The 27753-nt window shown below is 40.6% G+C and overlaps 1 long non-coding RNA gene across 1 annotated transcript in view; it reads right to left on the bottom strand.

Annotated features, from left to right (window-relative positions):
• Positions 1–4600: 4600 nt before the first annotated feature.
• LOC131512336 (uncharacterized) overlaps positions 4601–27753 on the bottom strand; it is a 62944-nt gene continuing 39791 nt past the window's right edge. The window contains exons 2-3 of the long non-coding RNA XR_009262093.1: positions 5749–6123; positions 4601–4798 (exon numbers count right to left, since the gene is read on the bottom strand). This is a non-coding gene — a long non-coding RNA (uncharacterized LOC131512336). The remainder of the gene's footprint in view (positions 4799–5748; positions 6124–27753) is intronic.

The following is a 27753-nucleotide window of genomic DNA, read 5'->3' as shown; positions in this document are numbered from 1 at the left end:
AGGGGAGGGTGGGTGATGGGTATTGAGGAGGGCACCTTTTGGGATGAGCACTGGGTGTTGTATGGAAACCAATTTGACAATAAATTTCATATATTGAAAAATAAATAAATAATTAATTAATTAAAAAAAAAGAATCAGGTTCCCTGTCTTCATGGCATTTGTTGTCTAATGAGAAATAAAGAGAAGCACATAGGTGATTACAATACAATGTAAAGTCCTGTGATAGAGAAAGTTCAGATGGTCTGGGAACGAAGAATAGGGGCAACTTGTCTAGAGTTGCTGGCATGGGCATGGCCAGGAAAGCCTCGCAGGAAAAGTAATTGCATAGCTGACACTTGAAGGACAAGCAGGAGTTAGGTGGAGGGGATGTTGGTTGTCATTTTGTCGATCAGCACCCGTTCCTACATTTTTGGGTACAGCTCCCTGATTTCCCTTTGGGCAACTACCTCCCCCCCCACACACTTTACACCCATGTGGTGTGGACAGGGTTGATGTTAATTCCACACTCCAGGGTTCAGAGCATAGTTCAGATCCCATCCGTCAGAGCAATTCATGCCTCTGGTCCTCATGATTGGTTTAGTTATTTGCATGTGACCTAAACAAGGCCAGTGAGGCTGATTTCAAGGCCACATGCCCAAAACCATTTGTGGAGAGGCCCCTTTGATGCACTGGAATTGCCAAGCTAGCAGAATGTAAGGCTGGAGATTTGCAAACGTGGATACAACATCACATCTGTATCTGAGGCGTAGGAGAAGGGGGGAGGACGTACCTGTCTTTTTTTTACCATGAAAGCAAAAGCTTTTTCAGACGCCCAATTGCAGATTTTCTTTTGGTCTCACCGGCCAGAACTTGGTCATGTGCTCAACCCTACTTTCAGGGGATGCTGGGAAAACAAAGAAAAGGATTTTCAGAATTGGCTTAGACCAATCATGGTCCAAGTGCTGGGTAGAATGCTTTACTCGCCAAAAAAACAAAAAAAAACCAAAAAAAACCCCAAACAAATAAAAAAGTCAGGAGCAGGAAATGCATATTGAAAGGAACTAACTGAAGCAGCCACCATGTATGAAGATATTTTTTTAATTTATGATCTATGCGTTAGTTCCCTAGGGCTGCCATAAGAAAATACCACAGACTGGGCGGCTTCAACAACACACATTTATTGTCTCACAGTTCTGGAGGCTGGAAATCAGAGATTAAGGTGTCAGCATGTTTGGTTTCTTCTGAGGTCTCCTTCCTTGACAGATGGCCGCCTTCTCTCTGTATCCTTACATGGTCTTTCCTCCATGTGTGCCCATCCCTGGTGTCTGTTTGTGTCTCCAAGTCTCCTCTTCTCATAAGGACACGAGTCACATTGGATTAGGGCCACCCTAACTGATTCTGAAATTAATCATCTCTCTTTTATTTTTTAATGTTTATTTTATATTTTATTTTATTTTATTTTATTTTATTTTTTTAAGGTTTATTTATTTTTGAGACAGAGAGAGACAGAGCATCGGGGGAGGGTCAGAGAGAGGGAGACACAGAATCTGAAACAGGCTTCAGGCTTTGAGCTGTCAGCACAGAGCCTGATGCAGAGCTCGAACTCACAGACCGCAAGATCATGACCTGAGCCGAAGTTGGCCGCTTAACCAACTGAGCCACCCAGGAGCCCCAATGTTTATTTATTTTTGAGAGAGACAGAGCATGAGCAGGGGGAGGGCAGAGAGAGAGGGAGACACAGAATCTGAAAGAGGTTCTAGGCTCTGAGCTCTCAGCACAGAACCTGACGTGGGGCTCGAACCCACAAACTGTGAGATCATGACCTGACTGTAGTCAGTCACTTATCCAACTGAGCCACCCAGCCTTCCTAAATTAATCATCCCTTTAAAGGCCTCTGTCCAGGCACCTGGGTAGCTCAGTCCATTAAGTGTCCATCTCTTGATTTTGGCTCAGGTCATGATCTCAAGGTTTGTGAGGTTGAGCCCTGCACTGTCAGTGCACAGTCTACTTGGGATTCTCTCTCTCTCTCTCTCTCTCTCTCTCTCTCTCTCCCCCTTCCCTGCTCACATTCTCTCTCTCTCAAAATAAATAAATGAACGTTAAAAATAAATAAATAAAATAAAGGCCTGTGTCCAAATATAGTCACATTTTCAGGTACTGGGGGTTAAGGACATACGAATTTTGGGGGGACACAATTCAGCCCATAATAATCTATAATAATAAGTTGGTCCGAGAAAGTTTATAAAATGTATTTCTATTAGCTGTGGGGGAGAAAATTTTCCTCTCTCACTACATCTTTAAAACCTTAAGAATAACAATTTTAGGGGTGCCTGGGTGGCTCAGTTAAGCATCCTACTTCAGCTCAGGTCATGATCTCACGGTTCCTGAGTTTGAGCCCTACACAGGCTCTGTGCTGACAGCTCAGAGCCTGAAGCCTGCTTCGAGTTCTGTGTCTCCCTCTCTCTGCCCCTTCCTTGCTCACACTCTGTCTCTCTTTCTAAAAAAAAAAATGAACATTAAAAAAAATTGAGTAAAAAAAGAGTGATCATTTTAAAAATCACTTTAAATTCATCTGAGGAAGAGATTTGCTGTTGTGATTTGCATTCCTTTGATGAGTAGTGAAGGTAAACACTTTTCTGGTGTATTTTTCTCACAGAAAAATCTTTTATCGTACCAGATGCTTCTCAGCCTCAGACTTCAGATGTGGGAGTTGTAAGCAAGGGACTAATTCACTTGGCACTCAGTACCCGCTGTGGTCCTGTTCCCAGCAGTCCTCTCAGTGTGTTGGTGGGATTCTTCTTTTCTCTTCTCTGACCCTGCCCAGCTCAGAAGTGTGGGGCATTTAGCAGCCCCAGGACAACTTTCAACCAATGGGCTATGGAAGATGGTGAGCGGGTGCTTTTCCCCAGCCATCCTTGGGTGGGTGATTCTGCATGTTCTCTGTACTCCTAAGAATATCCCAGTGGGATCCAGCCTCAGTTGCCCAAGGTGGTGGCCAAGTCAACCACACATCATTGTATTAGCTTTTCCTCCTCCCCCAGTTTAATCTGCTCAGCTCCTCACTTCTCTTTTCTGCATTCATCCCCTCTCCCCCAAATAAATTATTTGGGGACACAAAATTCCCATTCATGCCTCTGTTTTAAGAGGCTAAGGCAACTGTAAACCGTTCTTTGGATGTACCTTTTTGGTTTTGTCATTGTTTTCATTGTTTTCCATGAATGTTTTATATAGAAAAGATATTAACTTTTTGGGACAATGTCAACAGAGTTGATAAGGGAAAATATTATATCCCTCAAACTCTATGCCACACCAAGCCATACTTGAGATCAAGAGAATATATTCTTGTATTTGTCTTCATACTTTAGAAATGCAATGTTTAGCAGGATCCATTTCATATTATTGTCTGCAACACAGTTTTTAATTTGGAAATCATATTTATACTTCCATACCTATATCAAGTGGTTCCCTTTTTACTCCTGTCTGTTTTAGATTTAGAAGTAGAGCACCCCTCTGAGTTGTGTTTAGAACATGGACAAAATAGTTTCTACATGTGTCTGTTTCTCACGGTTTGTGTGTTTTAGGTGGAGAGCCATCTTAACTCTCCTGTGAGCTCCATTTCCTTTGAAACACAGCTTTAATTTTGCTCTGCTTCAATGTTTTCACTTATTGTTCCTCGTGAATGAAGGTCTATGCTTTCCAGAATTAGCTTATAACCCAAGAAGAGTAGAGATGCACCTGTCAAAACTGCTGGGTTCTTGCCCAAACCTTTAGAGGCCTGCAGGCTCAAATAATTTGGAGATTCCTGGAGACATCATCTGATGTGCCCTTCAATTAGTCTTGAGGTGGGAAGTTCTAAGCCACTTTACATTGAATTCAAACATAGCAGGCCAAGAAGAAGGAGGTAAGATGGGGAACAGCTTATACATAGAGAGAACAGAGGGGAGGTAGGAAAGGGAAGCTTTGCAGAAACTCCCGAGCTAACCAGTACCCAGCCATACAGACACTGAATATAACTCCTGTGTCAAAACCAAGGATTTAATTACTGGAGATAGGACTGGACAGAGACAATACTGCAGCTAGATTAATTACCCCTACTTATAAAAGTCAAGGGAAGAATAACATTATTTTACCCTCTCAGATTATCTTTGTTTAAAACTTAGTCTAGTCAATTTCATTTGAAAATAATTAGCAAACATCTGGTGTTCTGTGGCTATTTCCCTCCCCATGATATAGATTCTTCTCACTTGGGTGAGCATTAATGGCATTTCCCTACAGTGACTCCGCTCCTTTTCTGAGGAAGATTTCTGTAAGTGGAAACCACAGCTGAATTGGGTGCTGTTTCTTGTACAGTAGGGTGATCTATCGTGTTCATCTGGAGCTACAGTCATAAACTTGTGGGTTCATTATGCCATTTTAACTGCCGCTGATCATGATAACTGCAAGTGTGACTCTGCAAATGCATTCTACCATTTTAAGGAAGTAACAAGGAGGTAATCAATCCTCTATTCATTTTGTCATTTCTTTTTTTATAACTTTAACTCTCCTCTTTGATAAACACCTAGATATTAGCATTTTTGGGCTGAAGCAGGATATACTAAATCAGAGATCCCAAAATTATACGACACAGACCATGTTTATTATGCACAAAGCCACATAGAAAGTCCAGCTGGACAACTGACCTGAAGAATCTAAGTGAAGAGGCAGAGAGGTAACGAGGGTCACCAGAGCAAGACAATTAGGACACATGGTGGGGACTGCATTTGCATCTTGAGAGGTTTCCTGAGGCCTGGACTGCAGTCTCAGATCTTAGTCCCAGGACCTTAAACATGAGAAGGGACAGGAATATCAAGAGCTCCAATCCCAAGCAGACATTCCCCTTCCTTCATGGTTCCTTCCCTGGGAAAAACAACACAGTATATATGAGCTAAGAAGAAAAGAGCAGGATTAATAGATGTTACCATTACCTGGTAGGAGTTAATAACTGTAATTGAGCAAAGAGTTTGGCTTAAATCATTGGTAGCTAAAACAAAAAGACAATATAACCATTGTTGTTTCCGGTGGGGGACACAAAAGATCTCTAAGCTTGTCTGTGGTGACTTTCCCCTTGTGATTATATTTGTTTGTGGGAATCTTATGTGGCACATTTAGCAATGCAGTGGAAAATATCGTTCTTTGTGAATCTGAAATGCTTTCTTCAGATCCTGAAATCTCTCAGGCCACTGTCTCACTGAACATCACCTGCTGGCAGTGAGGAATCTTGAGTAGTCCAGGTTGAGATTTTGCATTTGTTTCTGCAAAGGGTGATTATAGGCCCGGACTAATGTTTTAATCTAAGTTTTTAGTTGAAAGTGTCCAGACTACAGAGGTGGCATACATTTGAACCAGGTAAGGTCCACATCACTGGTTACTAATGCTTAGGGCAGACTTCTTTCTAGTCAGAAGCAGGCCTAAGATAGATGCTTCTAGTCACTGAGTTATGTTAATGATACTCTTCGACTACAGAAACAGTAGTGTCAGGCAGTGGTTGAAGTTGTGGAATGGAATCACGCAGGGAGCAGTTGTCACCAGAGAGTTCTCTGCATTCATGGTAGTAAGATCCCCCCTACCCCCAACAACAGAAATGGGACATGTCAGCAAGCACAAAGCTCAAAGGAGCAGCCTGAGCTGAGACACGGGGGCAGCACCCAATAAAACCAGACCTCCCAAAACTTGACTTTGTTAGGCCTTTCAGTTCTTTGTCTCAACTCATCACTCACTCGTCTGACTCACCTGCTTCTGATGATATTGGCTTCTGACACGGAATGATTTCTCTTTTCTTTCTTGAATGATTTCTTATACCTGGTTTTGCCTCATGTCTCTGTTCTGATGTTTGTCTCTGCATCTCTTGCCGTGAGTTCTGGATTCTTTTCTTGATTGCAATTTGCATTTGCCGATTGAGGTAGGCACTTCAATCAGTCCAACGTAGTCCCAAAGACCCTTGCACATAGGTGCCGTCTATTAAGTCCATTATTCCTGCTAATCCACCTGCAGAATCACGCAACAAACCAACCCAAGCTGGGAAGGGTGGGGCTCCACTCTGGAGGGCTTCCTTGAGAGAAAGGCAGGTCTGTGGAGTGAAAACTTGATCTGGTAAGAAGCCTGGTCCTGTGGATGGGATTCAAGGAGAGAGATCACAGAGAAGGGAAAAAAAGTTAAATTTGGGGTACACAAGGATACCCCTGAATTCTTCCTGAATGTAGCAGATTCTTCTATAAAAGAGACAAAGCAGAGCAAGAGCCCACTAATCCTGTCTGGGATCCTACATCCTGGCATAGAGGAACCTGACAATTCTAAGTTTCATCAACGGTAAGTTGAACCATAGGATCCAGCAATTCCACTGGGTATATGCTCCCCCAAAAATGAAAAGCAGGGACTCAAATAGGTGTTTCTAGACCCGTGTTCATAGCAGTATTATTCACAAAAGGTGGAAGCAACCTAGTATCCATCAACAAATGAATGGATAAACAAAAGGTGCTGAATACATAAATGGAACATTATTCAGTCTTAAATAGGAAGGAAATTCTGACATGTTCTACAAGATGGATGAACTTTGAAGATATTATTTTAAGTGAGCTAAACCAGTTATGAAAGGACACATGCCAAATGATTCCACTTACATAAGGTACCTAGAATAGTCACATTCAGAGGGACAGAAAGTAGAAGAGTTGTTGCCAGGGGCTGTGAGGAGGGGGAATAGAAAGTTACTGTTTAGGGGTGCCTGGGTGGCTCAGTCGGTTAAGCGTTCAACTTCAGCTCAGGTCATGATCTCATGGTTCGTGAGTTTGAGCCCCACATTGGGCTCTGTCCTGAAAGCTCAGAACCTGGAGACTGCTTCAGATTCTGTGCCTCCCTCCCTCTCTGCTCCTCTGCAGTTCATGCTCTGTCTCCACCTCTCTCTCTCTCTCTCTCTCTCTCTCTCAAAAATAAAAAATTAAAAAAAAAAAGAAAGTTATTGTTTAGGGTCACCTGGGTGGCTCAGTTGGTTAAGCGGCTATCGTCTTCTCAGGTCATGATCTCATGGTTCATGAGTTTGAGCCCGGCCTCTGGCTCTGTGGTGACCACACAGAGCCTTCTTGGGATTCTTTCTTTCTCTCTCTCTGCCCCTCCCCTACTTGCTCTTTCTCTCTTTCTCAAAGTAAATAAATAAACTTAAAACAAAAAAGAAAGTTATTGTTTAATGGGTACAGAGTTTCAGTGAGAGCAGATTAAAAAGTCTTGGAGATACATGGTGGTGACGATTATGCAGCACTGTGATTGTACTGAAAGCCACTGACCCATACACTTGCAAATGGTTAAACTGATAAATTTTATATTATGCAAATTGTAGTACATTAAAAAAAAAGTGAAGAAAGAAAAAAAAGTGACTTGGGACCGGTGGGGTGTGGGAGGAGTGACTGCAGAGATGTTAATATCCACCCCATCCCTTAAAGGAAAAAAGATCATCCCTGAGAGTGTAGACAGAAGCTGTTGTTGAATCCAGTTGTGACGGGCAAAAAAAGACAGAGGAAAGTTAACAGGGTTCAGTTCCTTATAAATATTGGCTCAAACTACCAGCCATAGGTGCAAGGGTTCCACAAATAATCTCAAGTTATTGTATTGAGTAGAGCACCCTATCTGATCTGTTCGAATGCCTGCTAACATGCTTACCACACATACACACACACACACACACACACACACACACACACAGACATTACATGCATACTGTTCCTGCCTAATTGTGCAATCCTAATAGCCCTGGGAATTTGCACCTAGTACAGCCTTCGCTCATTTAGCCTTGTGCTTGAGGACAAGGACATGCCCTATTGAATGCCCTCAGGTATGATGTGTAAGTGGACAAGTCAATGGGAGAAGCAACACTAGAAGCAATCAAGAGTGGCCAGGGCCAATGCAAGCTCATTGCACTCGGCCTTAGCACCTCCTTAAGCCTGTGTTCGGTGGTCTCCAAATAGGCAAGGTGCATCATTAGACTTTGGTCTCCAAAGTCTAATATCTGCTCTTTGCTTTGACTTCAGCCTCAGCCTTTGGAAGGCCAAATAACTGAATGCCTAACTGTAGTGTCATTCCTGGTGTCTCTGAAACGATGTGTGTGTGTGATCAGTGACCGTGAGATTGGGTAAATTACCCTTGGGTCTAATCCATGAATCAACATCAGTTGCATAAACAGGGGCATGTCATTTAGATGGCTTGTGATTGTCAGAATATTCACTTTCACATACAAGTAAAGCATTTTAGATGTAAGTGCAATTAAAATTTCCTTGTGTGTTTTGGTTTCTGAGATTCTTTGTGATTCAGTTGAAGTATAAATATTTATTTATGAGTTCAGAGGATGCTGCTGCAATAATGAATGGTGATTGTGAACAACATGTTCATTTTATACATAAAATAAGGGTTTTTCAAATAGTTAAGTATTTAGTTCATGGGATTAACTTACTGAAATTGCTTCATCATCCTTGACTAAATTATTAAGTGCAGGAGCTGAAGAGGAAGGAAAGCTTCACTTCTGTCATCACTGTAAGAAAATAGATAAAGTTGGACACCTTGTCATGCCACCTAGAATTGTTGCCTAAACTGGCAGAGTTAGCCACCAAGATCTTTGTTCCTCTACTCACTTCGGCTGAAAATAAACATCTGTTCACAGCCCAGATGTGCAGTTTAGGGACCACACATCTGTGCTGAGAAACTGCTTTTCCCACACTAGGTCCCACACCCTTAAAGGTTGACTCCTGAAAGTTTGAACCATTACAAATTTTATAAGATTTGATTGTAACATATTATTCTATGTTATCCATTCTGTGATGATTAGGTTGACCAGCATATGCTGGTTTTCCTGCAAATGAGGGTGTTCCCGGGCATGGGATTTGTGTGCTAACATCAGGAAAGCCCAGGGCCCTCTGGAATGAGTTGGTCACCCTAATGATGGTGATGCAGCCTCAGCTTTGGATTAGAGTTCATATTGCCTTTAACACTTAGCCTAAGGTCTGTATTTGATGTAGAGCCATATCTAGCCATATCTAGTGCAATGCTGACCACCTCTCCAGCACAGGAGAACACAGGAGCACAGAATGACAAGTCTGGAGCGAAAGTGTAAGGCTGTTTAGTGACCCATCAGACTTGAGGTAGTGTACCCAAACTCCTAGCACCTCATGGATGGACCCAAAATTCTGGGCCCCCAGAATGAGCCCTGGTTTCCATGTACTTCTCATGTTCAATACTCTATCCTCTTTACAGTTACTATTGTTGACTTCCCTACAGTACAAGGTATCTGCTTACGTTTTTACTTCTCAGACTGCCTGGTACTCCAGTTTTTATTTGCTAGGCCCTATTCCTGGTCTGAGTCCTTTACATAAATGTTTTTGTTAGTTGAAGACAAGTCAGTATATTGCTTTTGAGTTTGTAAACATTGCCTAGATAAATGAACCAGGACCATTACTACCATTACTCTGTTTTCTCAGTGTGCTGGGACATAGTGCAACTGATCAGTAGGTATGTTCCTGTCATTGAACTGGTTTCCTCTTTTTTTTTTTTTTTTTTTTTTTAAATTTATTTATTTATTTTTTAATATATGAAATTTACTGTCAAATTGGTTTCCATACAACACCCAGTGCTCATCCCAAAAGGTGCCCTCCTCAATACCCATCACCCACCCTGCCCTCCCTCCCACCCCCCATCAACCCTCAGTTTGTTCTCAGTTTTTAACAGTCTCTTATGCTTTGGCTCTCTCCCACTCTAACCTCTTTTTTTTTTTTTTTTTCCCTTCCCCTCCCCCATGGGTTTCTGTTACGTTTCTCAGGATCCACATAAGAGTGAAACCATATGGTATCTGTCTTTCTCTGTATGGCTTATTTCACTTAGCATCACACTCTCCAGTTCCATCCACGTTGCTACAAAAGGCCATATTTCATTCTTTCTCATTGCCACGTAGTATTCCATTGTGTATATAAACCACAATTTCTTTATCCATTCATCAGTTGATGGACATTTAGGCTCTTTCCATAATTTGGCGATTGTTGAGAGTGCTGCTATAAACATTGGGGTACAAGTGCCCCTATGCATCAGTACTCCTGTATCCCTTGGATAAATTCCTAGCAGTGCTATTGCTGGGTCATAGGGTAGGTCTATTTTTAATTTTCTGAGGAACGTCCACACTGCTTTCCAGAGCGGCTGCACCAATTTGCATTCCCACCAACAGTGCAAGAGGGTTCCCGTTTCTCCACATCCTCTCCAGCATCTATAGTCTCCTGATTTCTTCATTTTGGCCACTCTGACTGGCGTGAGGTGGTATCTGAGTGTGGTTTTGATTTGTATTTCCCTGATGAGGAGCGACGTTGAACATCTTTTCATGTGCCTGTTGGCCATCCGGATGTCTTCTTTAGAGAAGTGTCTATTCATGTTTTCTGCCCATTTCTTCACTGGGTTATTTGTTTTTCGGGTGTGGAGTTTGATGAGCTCTTTATAGATTTTGGATACTAGCCCTTTGTCCGATGTGTCATTTGCAAATATCTTTTCCCATTCCGTTGGTTGCCTTTTAGTTTTGTTGGTTGTTTCCTTTGCTGTGCAGAAGCTTTTTATCTTCATAAGGTCCCAGTAATTCACTTTTGCTTTTAATTCCCTTGCCTTTGGGGATGTGCCGAGTAAGAGATTGCTACGGCTGAGGTCAGAGAGGTCTTTTCCTGCTTTCTCCTCTAAGGTTTTGATGGTTTCCTGTCTCACATTCAGGTCCTTTATCCATTTTGAGTTTATTTTTGTGAATGGTGTGAGAAAGTGGTCTAGTTTCAACCTTCTGCATGTTGCTGTCCAGTTCTCCCAGCACCATTTGTTAAAGAGACTGTCTTTTTTCCATTGGATGTTCTTTCCTGCTTTGTCAAAAATGAGTTGGCCATACGTTTGTGGGTCTAATTCTGGGGTTTCTATTCGATTCCATTGGTCTATGTGTCTGTTTTTATGCCAATACCATGCTGTCTTGATGATGACAGCTTTGTAGTAGAGGCTAAAGTCTGGGATTGTGATGCCTCCTGCTTTTGTCTTCTTCTTCAAAATTACTTTGGCTATTCGGGGCCTTTTGTGGTTCCATATGAATTTTAGGATTGCTTGTTCTAGTTTCGAGAAGAATGCTGGTGCAATTTTGATTGGGATTGCATTGAATGTGTAGATAGCTTTGGGTAGTATTGACATTTTGACAATATTTATTCTTCCAATCCATGAGCAGGGAATGTCTTTCCATTTCTTTATATCTTCTTCAATTACCTGCATAAGCTTTCTATAGTTTTCAGCATACAGATCTTTTACATCTTTGGTTAGATTTATTCCTAGGTATTTTATGCTTCTTGGTGCAATTGTGAATGGGATCAGTTTCTTTATTTGTCTTTCTGTTGCTTCATTGTTAGTGTATAAGAATGCAACTGATTTCTGTACATTGATTTTGTATCCGGCAACTTTGCTGAATTCATGTATCAGTTCTAGCAGACTTTTGGTGGAGTCTATCGGATTTTCCATGTATAATATCATGTCATCTGCAAAAAGCGAAAGCTTGACTTCATCTTTGCCAATTTGGATGCCTTTGATTTCCTTTTGTTGTCTGATTGCTGATGCTAGAACTTCCAGCACTATATTAAACAGCAGCGGTGAGAGTGGGCATCCCTGTCGTGTTCCTGATCTCAGGGAAAAAGCTCTCAGTTTTTCCCCATTGAGGATGATGTTAGCTGTGGGCTTTTCATAAATGGCTTTTATGATCTTTAAGTATGTTCCTTCTATCCCGACTTTCTCAAGGGTTTTTATTAAGAAAGGGTGCTGGATTTTGTCAAAGGCCTTTTCTGCATCGATTGACAGGATCATATGGTTCTTCTCTTTTTTTTTGTTAATGTGATGTATCACGTTGATTGATTTGCGAATGTTGAACCAGCCCTGCATCCCAGGAATGAATCCCACTTGATCATGGTGAATAATTCTTTTTATATGCTGTTGAATTCGATTTGCTAGTATCTTATTGAGAATTTTTGCATCCATATTCATCAGGGATATTGGCCTGTAGTTCTCTTTTTTTACTGGGTCTCTGTCTGGTTTAGGAATCAAAGTAATACTGGCTTCATAGAATGAGTCTGGAAGTTTTCCTTCCCTTTCTATTTCTTGGAATAGCTTGAGAAGGATAGGTATTATCTCTGCTTTAAACGTCTGGTAGAACTCCCCTGGGAAGCCATCTGGTCCTGGACTCTTATTTGTTGGGAGATTTTTGATAACCGATTCAATTTCTTCGCTGGTTATGGGTCTGTTCAAGCTTTCTATTTCCTCCTGATTGAGTTTTGGAAGAGTGTGGGTGTTTAGGAATTTGTCCATTTCTTCCAGGTTGTCCAATTTGTTGGCATATAATTTTTCATAGTATTCCCTGATAATTGTTTGTATCTCTGAGGGATTGGTTGTAATCATTCCATTTTCATTCATGATTTTATCTATTTGGGTCATCTCCCTTTTCTTTTTGAGAAGCCTGGCTAGAGGTTTGTCAATTTTGTTTATTTTTTCAAAAAACCAACTCTTGGTTTCGTTGATCTGCTCTACAGTTTTTTTAGATTCTATATTGTTTATTTCTGCTCTGATCTTTATCATTTCTCTTCTTCTGCTGGGTTTAGGCTGCCTTTGCTGTTCTGCTTCTATTTCCTTTAGGTGTGCTGTTAGATTTTGTATTTGGGATTTTTCTTGTTTCTTGAGATAGGCCTGGATTGCAATGTATTTTCCTCTCAGGACTGCCTTCGCTGCGTCCCAAAGCGTTTGGATTGTTGTATTTTCATTTTCGTTTGTTTCCATGTATTTTTTAATTTCTTCTCTAATTGCCTGGTTGACCCACTCATTCGTTAGTAGGGTGTTCATTAACCTCCATGCTTTTGGAGGTTTTCCAGACTTTTTCCTGTGGTTGATTTCAAGCTTCATAGCATTGTGGTCTGAAAGTATGCATGGTATAATTTCAATTCTTGTAAACTTATGAAGGGCTGTTTTGTGACCCAGTATATGATCTATCTTGGAGAATGTTCCATGTGCACTCGAGAAGAAAGTATATTCTGTTGCTTTGGGATGCAGAGTTCTAAATATATCTGTCAAGTCCATCTGATCCAATGTATCATTCAGGGCCCTTGTTTCTTTATTGACTGTGTGTCTAGATGATCTATCCATTTCTGTAAGTGGTGTGTTAAAGTCCCCTGCAATGACCACATTCTTATCAATAAGGTTGCTTATGTTTATGAGTAACTGTTTTATATATCTGGGGGCTCCGGTATTTGGCGCATAGACATTTATAATTGTTAGCTCTTCCTGATGGATAGACCCTGTAATTATTATATAATGCCCTTCTTCATCTCTTGTTACAGCCTTTAATTTAAAGTCTAGTTTGTCTGATATAAGTATGGCTACTCCAGCTTTCTTTTGGCTTCCAGTAGCATGATAAATAGTTCTCCATCCCCTCACTCTCAATCTAAAGGTGTCCTCAGATCTAAAATGAGTCTCTTGTAGACAGCAAATAGATGGGTCTTGTTTTTTTATCCATTCTGATACCCTATGTCTTTTGGTTGGCGCATTTAATCCATTTACATTCAGTGTTATTATAGAAAGATACGGGTTTAGAGTCATTGTGATGTCTGTATGTTTTATGCTTGTAGTGATGTCTCTGGTACTTTGTCTCACAGGATCCCCCTTAGGATCTCTTGTAGGGCTGGTTTCGTGGTGACAAATTCCTTCAGTTTTTGTTTGTTTGGGAAGACCTTTATCTCTCCTTCTATTCTAAATGACAGACTTGCTGGATAAAGGATTCTCGGCTGCATATTTTTTCTGTTTAGCACACTGAAGATATCGTGCCAAGCCTTTCTGGCCTGCCAAGTTTCAAAGGAGAGATCAGTCACGAGTCTTATAGGTCTCCCTTTATATGTGAGGGCACGTTTATCCCTTGCTGCTTTCAGAATTTTCTCTTTATCCTTGTATTTTGCCAGTTTCACTATGATATGTCGTGCAGAAGATCGATTCAAGTTACGTCTGAAGGGAGCTCTCTGTGCCTCTTGGATTTCAATGCCTTTTTCCTTCCCCAGTTCAGGGAAGTTCTCAGCTATAATTTCTTCAAGTACCCCTTCAGCACCTTTCCCTCTCTCTTCCTCCTCTGGGATACCAATTATGCGTATATTATTTCTTTTTAGTGTATCACTTAGTTCTCTAATTTTCCCCTCATACTCCTGGATTTTTTTATCTCTCTTTCTTTCAGCTTCCTCTTTCTCCATAACTTTATCTTCTAGTTCACCTATTCTCTCCTCTGCCTCTTCAATCCGAGCCGTGGTGGTTTCCATTTTGTTTTGCATTTCGTTTAAAGCGTTTTTCAGCTCCTCGTGACTGTTCCTTAGTCCCTTGATCTCTGTAGCAAGAGATTCTCTGCTGTCCTGTATACTGTTTTCAAGCCCAGCGATTAATTTTATGACTATTATTCTAAATTCACTTTCTGTTATATTATTTAAATCCTTTTTGATCAGTTCATTAGCTGTTGTTATTTCCTGGAGATTCTTCTGAGGGGAATTCTTCCGTTTGGTCATTTTGGATAGTCCCTGGAGTGGTGAGGACCCGCAGGGCACTTCCCCCGTGCTGTGGTGTATAACTGGAGTTGGTGGGCGGGGCCGCAGTCCGACCTGATGTCTGCCCCCAGCCCACCGCTGGGGCCACAGTCAGACTGGTGAGTGCCTTCTCTTCCCCTCTCCTAGGGGCGGGATTCACTGTGGGGTGGTGTGGCCCGTCTGGTCTACTTGCACACTGCCAGGCTTGTGGTGCTGGGGAGCTGGCGTATTAGCTGGGGTGGGTAGGCAAGGTGCACGGGGGCGGGAGGGGCAGGCTTAGCTCGCTTCTCCTTAGGTGATCCACTTCAGGAGGGGCCCTGTGGCAGCGGGAGGGAGTCAGATCCGCTGCCGGAGGTTTGGCTCCGCAGAAGCACAGAGTTGGGTGTTTGCGCGGAGCGAGCAAGTTCCCTGGCAGGAACTGGTTCTCTTTGGGATTTTGGCTGGGGGATGGGCGGGGGAGATGGCGCTGGCGAGCGCCTTTGTTCCCCGCCAAGCTGAGCTCTGCCGTCCGGGGGCTCAGCAGCTCTCCCTCCCTTTGTCCTCCAGCCTTCCCGCTTTCTGAGCAGAGCTGTTAACTTCTGACCTCCCAGACGCTAAGTCGCGCTTGCTGTCGGAACACAGTCCGTCCGGCCCCTCCGCTTTTGCCAGCCCGACTCGGGGGCTCTGCTTGGCCGGCGAGCCGCCCCTCCGCCCCGGCTCCCTCCCGCCAGTCCGTGGAGCGCGCACCGCCTCGCCGCCCTTCCTACCCTCTTCCGTGGGCCTCTCGTCTGCGCTTGGCTCCGGAGACTCCGTTCTGCTAATCCTCTGGCGGTTTTCTGGGTTCTTTAGGCAGGTGTAGGTGGAATCTAAGTGATCAGCAGGACGCGCGGTGAGCCCAGCGTCCTCCTACGCCGCCATCTTCCCTTTCCCTCCTCTTTTTTTTTTTTAATGTTTATATATATTTTTGAGAGAGAGAGAGAGAGAGAGAATGAATTGGGGAGGGGCAGAGAGAGAGTGAGGCAGAATCCCAAGCAGATTCCTCACTGTCCGTGCAGAGTCTGATGTGGGCTCAAACTCACAAACCGTGAGGTCATAACATAAGCCGAAATCAAGAGAATGCTTAACGGACTGAGCTACCCAGGTGCCCCTGAAAAGGCTTCTTATTTATATAAAAGGTTATTTGGTTGAAACTCAACCTATTTGTGGAGGAAAAAAAAAAGGCTGGCCAAATGTTCAATAAGACGATTAGTCTATATTTTGGGGATTTATTTTTATTTTTTTAAAATCTTTTTTAATGTTTTATTTGTTTTTGAGACAGGGAGAGACAGAGCATGAACAGGGGAGGGTCAGAGAGAGGGAGACACAGAATCTGAAACAGGTTCCAGGCTCTGAGCTGTCAGCACAGAGCCCGACGCGGGGCTCGAACTCACGGACCGGGAGATCATGACCTGAGCCGGAGTCGGCCGCTTAACCGACTGAGCCACCCAGGCACCCCTATATTTTGGGGATTTAAAAAGAATTTTCTTTCTAAAAAGGAAGAGGTGGAGGGGATTAGGGTAAATAGCCACGAATTATTATGATAATTTTCTTAGTGCTTGTATTAATCCAGTCAGTCCTCACAATGGCTTTGTCAGTTAGGTCCTATATATTGTTAGACTCTAAGACTAACTATCACTGGCACTGGTTAGGAGACTTGAGACCACAGTCACAAAGCTAGGAATTGGTAGAGGCATAATTTGAACCCAGGTGCTCAAAGCTTCCCTACACTCTTGTATTTTTCACGATGGATACAACACGGTCTTTAATATTTCTATAGTACAATTCTATAGCTATATTGTGAAATATTTTTGAAATTGTAACTTTTATTTAAACTTTTCATTACTTAGAAACTAATTTTACTCATCCAGTTCATTCCAAATAAAAGTTACCCATTATTATAGAATAATCTTGAAAAGTTTATGAAAAGTATGAGATCCAGCAACCAGCTACTTATAATTTGAATCAATGTTAGTGTTCTTTCAGTGGTAAAGAAACATACAACACATCCTATACAGAGGGGTGAGATGGGGTAGGAAAATGACAGAGGTGGTATGAGAAAGTGGAAACGAAGGCATCTTGAGGCTATTTGCTTAGAACATTTTTTCATCTAAAAAAAAGAGAATAAAAAATTATAATCATATTTTAAAATGGCTCTTTACCCATATTATAACAATGACTAGAAACTTTCCATCTGAATTGAAGTCACAGCCTTATAAGTAGCCACTCTCAAAATCATCTGCCTGTTACTCTAGAACCAAAGACACAATAGCCTCTCAGGTCCCTAGAATTTTCTGATTCTGAATCAGTACCTTTCACTGCTTGTCTGTATTTTCTTCTGCCCCAAACAGTGAAGAGATGCAAATATCCAAAAGGCTATTTTCCATGCTTGTTGGGGTAATAGCTAGCCCATAAGATGCTAACCTACACAATGCTATTATTGGTCATAAATAGATCAAGATGACTTACCACCGTGAAAATTCATAGTAATATCTCTAACTATATTAGAACCTGCTTGAGATGTACAAAGCACTCTCATGGACTCAGTCAAGTCCCATAACAACCCTGAAAGTTAGGAGTTATTATCCCCAGCTCCTAAAGAAAGAGAAATAGAAGTGCTAAGGATCTCTTCCAGAGTCACACAGTATTCTGATTGCAAATCTAGCATACTTGGCATTATACACAGACTAATAATAAGACATGAACAATTTGAAAAGGAAGAGATTCCTTTGTATGTGTGACATTAGAGGGCATCAAAAGAAATAACCAATACTGTAGCATAAATCTTCTTTCAAGAACGACAACATGAGATGGAAAGAATCCTGTCATTAATTCTTCCTGCTAACACTCTTTATCCCTCTTAAGGATATTAATAAAAACTTTAAGGCTTTGGAAATCTGTATCAATTTATTCTCTCTCTCTCATATATACACATGTATATATACACATATACGTATATCTTATATAAATTACACATATATTCACGTATCATACGTATATGTGTGTGTGTGTGTGTGTGTGTGTGTGTGTGATGTAAAGGTTTAATTTTATTTTAAGGTAGGCAGAACACCTGCATGCAGAATTATATATAAGTGAATGATGCTCATGTTCAAATCTACTGATAATTAAGATGCCTTGTGCATGGAGTGTGGTTTACAAAAATATTAATGCTAGTAGGATTGATTCAGTGAGAGCCACGCACTGTCCAAGAATTATCCCCATATTGTTTATTAAAGAAAAAAATTCCTTTTGCTAAAAAAGTAGAAAATAGCTCTATCCATTTTTCAATATGCCTAGAAAACTATTACCAGGGATGTCTCATTGTGTTGATTGCCCTCCTGTGCATAAAATGCATATTAAAATTAAAAATCAACAAAAGAAATAAATATTTGTTGTCATGTCTACATTTGGGAGGTAAAAGCCTACAGCTTGGTTGAGAAAGTAAGATGGATATGCACATAGCGTGACTAATAGAAATGGGACTTCCCCACCCTAATTCAGTTTTCTGTTTGTATTCTGTTACCAGGCTGGAACAGCTGACTGGTCAACAGTGCCTGAATTTGGTGCTCTGGTTGTACCAATTTTATACCCTTGGGTTAAAGAGATACTGAACTCCAACTATAAGTCACCAGAAGCCAAATAAAACATAATAAAGAACAGAATTCAGCTTGTTTTGTTATATTTTCCTTTATCTGTGTTTCTTGGTTTTGTTTGCTTTTTATTTTAATTAGACTTACTCAAATTTCTTTAGTGTGTATATATTTTAACCAAATATTCAGGTACTGAGAAAAATATCAAGTGGTGCCAACATTAGCCATCACACAATCACTTTGTTTACTCTGACTGGGAACCTAAGAAATTCCAAAATACGTTATGGCATGGAGAATGAGCCCATGACCTGTATGTGGGGGTGGGGGTTGGTTGGCTGCATTTACAACTGTAAACTTTCCAATATTTTATGTGATGGATACTAACTTACTAAATTGCAAAATCAAGGTTCTCATTTTTGTGTGTGTCGGAAAATATTGTAACTAAGGGAAATTTTTTTTTCCTTGATTACTCATAACTATGATAAGCCTATTGGAGAAACTAGGACAATTTCCAGCAAATAAAAATTGATTGCAGTCACAAGCCCATGATATCTACATTTTTAACTTTGAAACTGATGCTCATAGTTCTTTGTTCTTTCACAAAAGGCTGTTTTTTTTTTTCTGGAGAAGAAAGACATTTATGAATCATGCCTCAGCCATATGCATTGGAAAAGAGATTATAAAGATGGCATGTCAAAAATATAAGTGCAGCATAACTCATCATAATATCCAATTCTATATTCTCAGCCTTAGTGGCCCACAGGCACACATAGGAGATGATTCATCTCAGAACTCCCCGAAAAACCTAGCATAATGCTTTGCACATAGTAGGTGCTTGCTAAATGTCTGATTATGCATTGAATGGATAAACTAGAGCTATTTATCCTGCCAATGTCCAAATTGCTCTCCAGACAGCTTGGGTAAGGATAATATCTGTTTGTCAGAGACATTTATTCACACAGTTGTGAATGTTACCCTTGAAAATACAGGAAGTATTTTTACAGTGTTACCCTTGAAAATACAGGAAGTTAGAGTTTGTTTTTTTTTTGTTTAGAACAATCTATAAAGACAGAATGATAATGACAAGTAGGTTGTATACCAGAACACATGAGTGGCCATGGGTCACAAAGAAAATGATACATATTGACTTAACTCAATAGACATTAGACATTAAATTAGTCCGGCTTCTCCAGAGAACTAGAAGCAAAAGAATGTATAGAGAGAAAGAAGAAGGAAGAGATTTATTACAAGGAACTGACTTACATGATTATGGAGGCTGAGAAGCCCTCAGATCTGCAGGCAGCAAGCTGGAGACCCAGAGAACTGACCCTAGAAAAGCTGATCTTTCCACTCCAAGTCCAAAGGCAAGAAATGATTAATGTCCCAGTTCAACAATCAGACAAGAGGAGTTCCCCCTTACTCATGGGAGGATCAGCCTTTTTGTTCCATTTAGGCCTTCAACTGAGTGGTTGAGGCCCACCCACAAAAAGGAGGGCAACCGGCTTGACTCAGCCTACCACTTCAAATGTTAATCTCAACCAGAAAACCCCTCACTGACACACCCAGAATAATGTTTGACCAAACATGTCTGGGCACCAATCACAGATGTGAAGGATTCCATTACTCCCTTCATCCATCATTCTATTTCATTGATAGTTCTTCATCTTGACAAGCTTATGTCTCACTTTTAACATAATCTTTGCCCATTTATTTTCTCAGCTTATATATAATATATATCATATATCATTAGTATAATATATAGTTATAAACACATATAGTTAATAATGTATAGTTAATTAATAGTATATATGTACCTCCTTCATACACACACACACACACACACACACACACACATATAAAATCGGTTTCTTGAATACCTCCCCACACATTGATCTCACTCTCCAGAGAGAACAACTTTTTTAATTTTTTAGATATTTATTTTAGATCATATCCCCATTTTTCTAAATCATGAGATTAGGGTGCTATTTCTTGATATTTCTGTTTTAACATATGTTGATTTCCTATAAGACAAGAATTTTATTCTTTGTTCTCCTCTCTTTCTCCCTCTCTCTCTCTCCCCTGATATGGTTAGTTATAGGACCTTGCTTTTGGTTCAAAAAATGTCTCAGTCTGTATTTCCCAGAAAGCAGTACCTAAAGCAAAGTTGATAGGCTAATACTTTACTGGAGGTACAACCCTGAGATGCAAGAGTGGGGAGGCAGGGTTACAAACAAGGGAAGCAAACATAAGGGCTGGTGCATTACTGAGCAGCTAAGCCTTGCAAGAACACTAACCAATTGCTTGACCCTATACAAACCCTCCAGAATGGTAGACGAGAACCCCTTAACCTCAGAACTGTCTGTTCTAGAGAAGGAAGGGTAAAGAGTTTGTTAGCTCTTTCCCATCTCTTATTTTTCACGGGTCATCGAGGCTTCCGCAGATGGGTCTTCACTACTCCATGCGGCCAGGTTGTACTACTCAGGCCTTCCTGGAGGGATGTGACAGAGGTATGCGATGCCCAGCTCTCCCCCTGGGGCGAGCTGAGATGAGGTGACTACCTGGTGGCCAGTGGCCAGTGCTCTCCACTGAGCAAGGAGCCAGGGTATGGGGGTGGGAGGAGATGAGGAACAAATCTAGAGTCGTATAAACTGGGTCACATACAATCAATATTCAGTGTCTTATTTTTGAGACTAAGTAAATAGTATCCATGGTGGAGTCTGATATTATTCTAGATTACATTCTCTTGTATAATTTAAAATTTCTCCTTCTTTTGAAAATTTACTTTTTATTTACTTATTATTAACTTATCCCCAAACTCTGACAGAATTGTTAATATCTGTTTTATATATCAGGTATTCTATTACACATTTTTTCCCTTTAGATACATTATTTTGGAGCCCTTTGACCTCTCTCTCTAATCTCCGCATGTTGCCTGCTAGACCTGCTCACACCTGGTATGCAAAATGTCCCTTCACTATCATTTTGAAATTGTCTTTTGATTCTCTTATATACAGGTCCCTGTTTCCTGAGTCCAATGTCTTCCACTTTCATGGTTTATGTTCCAATTTTGTTGGAACAAATCTGCCAGTAGTGTTGTGAAAAAGGTAATATTTTTGAGGTCTTACATGTCTGATGATATTGATGGGGTTCAGGGAAGGCCTCCCCAAACTGTGCCACTTGGCATATTATTTGGAATTAAGGTTACATGAGAGATAGCTGATACAAGAAGGATGCGCTGACTGTCCCTTCTCTCCCTGAAAGCAAGAAATAAATTCCCTATGTGAAGGGTTACCCTCTCCACACCTGGAGGATAAAAGGCATCCTCATCACCAGAGATAGGGAATTCAAGGCCAAGATGGCTATAGGAACAAGACTTGTGACTTCATTAAGTTGCTACCCCAAGCCCAAGCTACTTTATCTTGTCAATTCTTAATAAATGCCTTGTTTCTTTGTCTAAAAGATAGAGAAGCTGCCTGCTTTGGTCACTTCTTTGTGCCTCGTATTTTTATGAGCTCTTATACATACAAAGTTGAATTGTTTTTTACCCCTGTTGATTCTGTCTTATGTCAATTTAATGGGTAGACCAGCCAAAGAAGCCAGAAAGGAAGAAAGGAAGAATTTTCCTGTGCTACAATTGTCTTTATTCTTCTCCCCACATTTGATGGGTGGGTTAGCTCACATTTCAGTTTCCTTCAGAATTTTGAAGGCACTACTCCATTTTCTTTTCTCCCCAGTTTGTTGTTGAGATAATTACTGTCATTTGATCCCTGCTACTTTGATGAGATCCTTCCCAACCAGATATACATATTAAGTGTGCTGGGAACCCACCGGGATCCCTTTAGTCTGCAAACTGTGTCTTGCCTTCTGGGACATTTCATTGTATCTTCTCTTTATTTTCCTCCTCCTTCTATTTATTTATTGTCTGTCTTATGCTTTCTTTTTCTGCAACTTATATCACATGGACATTGGTGCCACTGATCTGATTGTCTACATTCCTGATTTTTTCTATCACATTTTCCCATTTCTTTCTTTTTGTTTTCCTCTCTGACAGTCTCTGGCCTTATCTCCCACTTCTCTACTGAATTTTTTATTTCTGCTATCAATTTTTAATTTTCAAAAGTCCTTTTTACCAGAACTTTTATGATCTGTATATTCTTTTCTTTAGAGCTTCCTTTTCTTTTTCTGGATGCAATGTTTCCTTCTCCATCTCTTTTACCTGTCATTTCAACCTCTAAATATTTTAACTATTAAAAACATGTAGCTATTTGTCTAAATGTTTTTGTTTATTTACTTTGTCTAAATGTTTCACCTAACTATTTAGTTCTAGGGGTACCCGAGTGGCTCAGTTGGTTAAGCATCTGATTTTCACCTCAGGTCATGATCTCACAGTTTTGTGAGCTCAATCCCTGAATCGGGCTCTGTGCTGACAGTTCAGAGCCTGGATCCTGCTTTAGATTCTGTGTCTCCCTCTCTCTGACCCTCTCTGCTCTCACTGTCTCTATCTTTCCCAAAAATAAATAAAACATTAAAAAAAATTTTTTTTAACTATTTAAAACAGGACTCAGCACCCCCCCCCCCCCATATCTCTTCTCTAACCTCCCTCTCCTTATGTAGTCTTATTTACTTCCTGGTTTTAATAACATGTACATGCAGGTGACTCGATCCTTTCATGATACGCTATATAAAACAACTCTCCTTGCCCACGACCCTGTGCCCCATTGCTCTCCACTATTTCCCTTCCTGTATTTTCACGTGAAAAAATTTATTTGTACACACACACATGTGTATGTTAATTTTAACTCCTTGGGAGAAACAGAATTCTTTCTACACCAAAGTGTAGACAGTTAGGCAGAGGAATCAGGATCTCTATCAGGAGTTTAATCAGAAGCTCGATTCTAAACAGATTCCATGGGGTTGAACAAAAAGTAGCATACTCTGAATGATCCCTTTGGGGATTGTTTAAGAGCACAGTGTCTGCTATTCTAAGCAATTTCTTTCTGGAATTTCTATTGGATTTGTTTATATTTGTACTATTTATTGCAAGACAGCTGCAATTCAAAACAAAGGGATAGCTGTGTAGTAGATATTTAAGTAGTTGGTATCTTGTCAGTTGTATCTGCTTGCTTGCTCTTTTTATTTTTTATTTATTTATTTTTAGCAAGTGTGGACTTTTCTGACTGCTTGAGCTAAAAGAGAAATGACCCCAAAACAAAATAAAGTTTATTGGGTGGGGAGTTTGACTTACCTAGCTTTAAGAGTATGCTGATTACCCAGAAAAAGTCTTTAAATGGATTTTAAGAATGGTATAAGAATAATCTTGAATCTGGGGCGCCTGGGTGGCGCAGTCGGTTAAGCGTCCGACTTCAGCCAGGTCACGATCTCGCGGTCCGTGAGTTCGAGCCCCGCGTCAGGCTCTGGGCTGATGGCTCGGAGCCTGGAGCCTGTTTCCGATTCTGTGTCTCCCTCTCTCTCTGCCCCTCCCCCGTTCATGCTCTGTCTCTCTCTGTCCCAAAAATAAATAAAAAACGTTGAAAAAAAAATTTAAAAAAAAAAAAAAGAATAATCTTGAATCTTAGAAACTTTTTTTAAATACCTGAAAAAAAATTAAAGAAACAAGTAATGATATTTAAATGCAAGGCTATGTCAGAGTTTGAAGAAGATAATGTCATTTGGAAAATATGCAGATAGCATAGACAAAGTGTGTCCCAATTTTGGCTAGATAGCATCTCCAAGTCCATGACTGGGGGGATTTCTTATTTTATGAATTTTGAAGGAAAGCAGAGCTAGCCTTTGTCTATATAAGCCAATAAGACCAGAGAGTAATTTTCCCAGACTCCTTTGCAGCTAGACTATGAACATGTAATGTAGGCTGGCCAGTCATGTTCACCCACATGAGAATTCAGATCAGGAACCAGGGATGCAAAGAGTAAAACCTGGGGAGGATCCATTTCACAGGTGGCAGTGGCAGGCTGGCCAGAGGCTGCATCCGGGATCCAGTGACCATAGTGAAGAGGAATTCTAGCACCATCTGTGGCCCGCATAGCAGCAGTATCCTCACCAGACTACATTTTGTTCTGGGTCAGCTTCTCCAGACTTCCTGTTAATTCCCCCCAGTTTTTCTTCTTTTATGAATTAGATTCAAAATCAGATTCAGTTTTTCTTACTTAAAACTGAAAACACTGACTAATGCTAAAATACTGCTTACACTCTAATAACAACCCTTCCAACCACAAATACATTACTATTGGGGTAGGATGGAGTTTATCAAAAAGAATTACAGTGAGCTATATTAGAAACTGAGCCTAGGGGACACAGGACATATCAGCCTGTAGTGCCCTTCCCTGTGCTCTTCATTGTAAAATCCTGCAAATGATGATGATCTCCAAATTCCCATTCTACTAGAATATATTACAGCCTCCTTTTAGCGAGGGGGGGGGGTAGTTAGAAATGCCTTAACATTTTTATAATCCTAGGGTTTACTAGACACTAGCGAAGCAATATATCTTTGGCTTCATTGTAAGGAAAGCAGGCAGAGTCATCTAAAGGTTTTTTAGGATGTGATGCCAAATAGCCACAGAAAGATACACAGATCAAAATGAGACCCCTAAAGATAGCTATCTTCCAACCGGCCATCAATTACAGCTGAAATTTCAGGCTTTTTTTCCCCTTTGTTTGGGCCCTCATGAGATGTAGAAAGTTGTGGAGGGAGGGGAATGAGTTGGAAAGGAATATTAAAGATGTCTTAGTATGGACAATAGTCTATGTAAATCTTTACAAAAGATCTCGCCTTAGATCCATGCTTGAGACATTGAACTGCTTGTTCTCATGATGCTCAATGAGCACTAGGAGGTCAATAAAATATCCTAAGATTATATAAGCTAGCTAGATACTGGTACCCAGGGAGTTGTCAGCTACTAAGTGAAGGTCCTTAAAACTCAGGGTGGAAGGGCAGGAGCTTTGCAATTGTTGCCAATGGAGCTAAAACCCAGAAGGGCAATATATAAACATAAAACACTTGGCAAAGTCCAATGTATCTAGTTGACATAACTAAAAATGACTTGGAGCAAAATGATTAAATGCAGTTCACCATAATCAACTTACTGTCCAACCACTAGGTGTAGGGATGTTCAGCATAGTGGCTAAGGGTATAGGCTTTTCTACTCTCTGACCTTGAACAAGCCACTAACTCCCTCTGAATCACTGCTTTCTCATTTACAAAAATGTCCTTAACAATAACCATTCCTGGTATTTTGAAAATTAATAAAAGAATACTTAGAAATCGCTATATATGTACATGACACATAGTAAGTTTACACTAAATTATAGCAATTACTGTTATGATGGACCTGAGCATTTTCTACTGGGCTAGTCTCTGGCTGTCTTTCTTCATGAGTCAGCTGCAGGTATACGTTGTTCCCTTTGTTTCATGTCCTGGCAGTGGCTTCCTTTACTATTTTACTTTCCTCTGCTACTGGTACACATTTTCCCTTCATTCTTAAACATGATCAGTCCTGATGGCCAGTTCCCATTTCTTTGCCAACTAGAATTTAAGTGTGATGATATGTAGTGTATTATTGGAAACAACAAACTAACATGTGTCATTTTTCATTCTGCTTCAGCAGCAGCCCTTGACCTGTTCAGTTTCTTATATATGTCATCCAGCCCATTGTAAGAAAACCACAGAACCAGTAGAAGTCCAGCCTATAAGGGTTTCAGGTATTTCTTCTCCACCAGCATGGGCAGACTATAAGTTGCCCTTTTTGCTTCTGGCCTGTGAAATCAACAACTAACACAGCTATCACAAAGCTTCTGGTTTCCAAATATCAGCTGATATGCAGATTGATGTCTTGCTTATTCTCAACTGCTTTCGTTCTCAGGTCACCTTCACCCAACCCCAAATTTGCATCTTTGGCTCCTTTGGATTTATTCTCTCTAATATTTAGTTCTTAGATTTCTCATGTTGACCTCATCTTGGCTTACTGTCTCAGCCCCAGGTGTTTCTATTAGGTTAAAATAAATTAAAAATCCCTTGTTCTAGCTTCATGGAAAACATAATCCCTGTCCTAAATAATTCTTGAGATATGTATGTGGCAGTAAAGAACATCATTCCAGAGTCAGCTTATCTGGATTCAAATCCCAATTTTTATATTTTTCAGCTATGTGGCCTTGGCTAGGTGGCTTAACCCAGTTGAGTCTCTGTATTTCCTCAGAAAATTGGTGTTGATATTGTTAAAACTATTATACGAGGATCAAATAAGACACAAAAAATGCCCCCCCCCAAAAAGAAGAATATAAACTACAAGGGTAAAGTTAGCCATTCAAAACTGAAATGAAAGATGGCTAATAAGAAGGTCAGCAAGTAAGAAAAGGAGCTATCATCTTCTCCCTTGTCTAAAACAAAGATCCGTTAAGATATATTTCTTGAATTGGACCCTGATGCCAAACCCTTAAAGCAAATGGAAGCAACAGTCTGTAGGCTCAGGAAAACCAGGATTTTGCCACTTTTGTTCTTAGTGTGATTTATTATGAACTTTTTTTTACTTCTAGGACTTAAAGAAATATTGGTTAGCATCGTAATTGCCTTTTTGAAAATTAGGCAGCTGAAGGTGTAAGACTTTGGTTGTATTTCTGCATGCAAAACTCATTTTCTTATTTTAATTAAGAAAACATGTCTATATATGTCTTTCTTTGGCCAAAGCCCTGATGACACAAAGCAGAGAGCTTGGGCGATGGACCAATGCTGCTTCCCACGGAATGAGAGACTGCTTGACCTTGGTAAAATAATAGATCAGGTCAGTTCATATCCAGCAAACTCATGCTGGGACTGAATTTTAAAAATAGTTTTCTGTCTGCAAGTGGGGAGCTTGATATGTTCCGGTCCACTTCGGTTCATTTAGGACTGCCACCTGACATCTGGATCGCCAAGGACAGACCTGTGATCACATCCACAGAATGAAACTACACCTTTCCTTCAGGATCTCAGAAGGAAGAGATTTCAATATTAACACCTGGAGTCTCTGTAAGACACACTTCTTCTCAAAGCCTAAGGAAAGAATTGATTTAACTGAGAATCAAAATGTCTAATTATCCTATTTGATAGGAAAACATAGAGCCATTAAGGGATTGATCCAGTTACACAGTTATATAACTAACTCGACATTGGCTGTTCAGTCCCAGAGTCTTTGTTCTCTCCAAAATCCTTTTACTCATCTTTTCAGGCAATTTGATTTATCATAAATTGTACTGTTGCCAACATTTCCCCAAACATTTGTTTTTCTTTTCCACTATGAAATTAACTCAGACATAAGAAACGAATGTTTGAGCCGGTGCTGCTTTGTGTATGTGTGTACTAAGAATGGGGTCTGTCCCCGCGGGATGTCATCTCTATGAACTTGTGTTGCATTCTGTGTTTACTCGATCTGGACAATAGAAGAGTGTGGGATGCTTTGGCCACAGGCCTTACAGGCTTCGGAGGGATGGACAATCAGCTCTATGTCACATACCCAAATCCAACAGTTGATGGTAGCTGCTGGGAAGTCACGGTGGGGATTTTG

This window comes from Neofelis nebulosa, chromosome 5, assembly GCF_028018385.1.
Source record: "Neofelis nebulosa isolate mNeoNeb1 chromosome 5, mNeoNeb1.pri, whole genome shotgun sequence".
In the NCBI taxonomy this organism is placed as follows: domain Eukaryota; kingdom Metazoa; phylum Chordata; class Mammalia; order Carnivora; family Felidae; genus Neofelis; species Neofelis nebulosa.
Note: the sequence above shows the minus strand (reverse complement) of the source record. Positions and strands in the feature narration are given on the sequence as shown.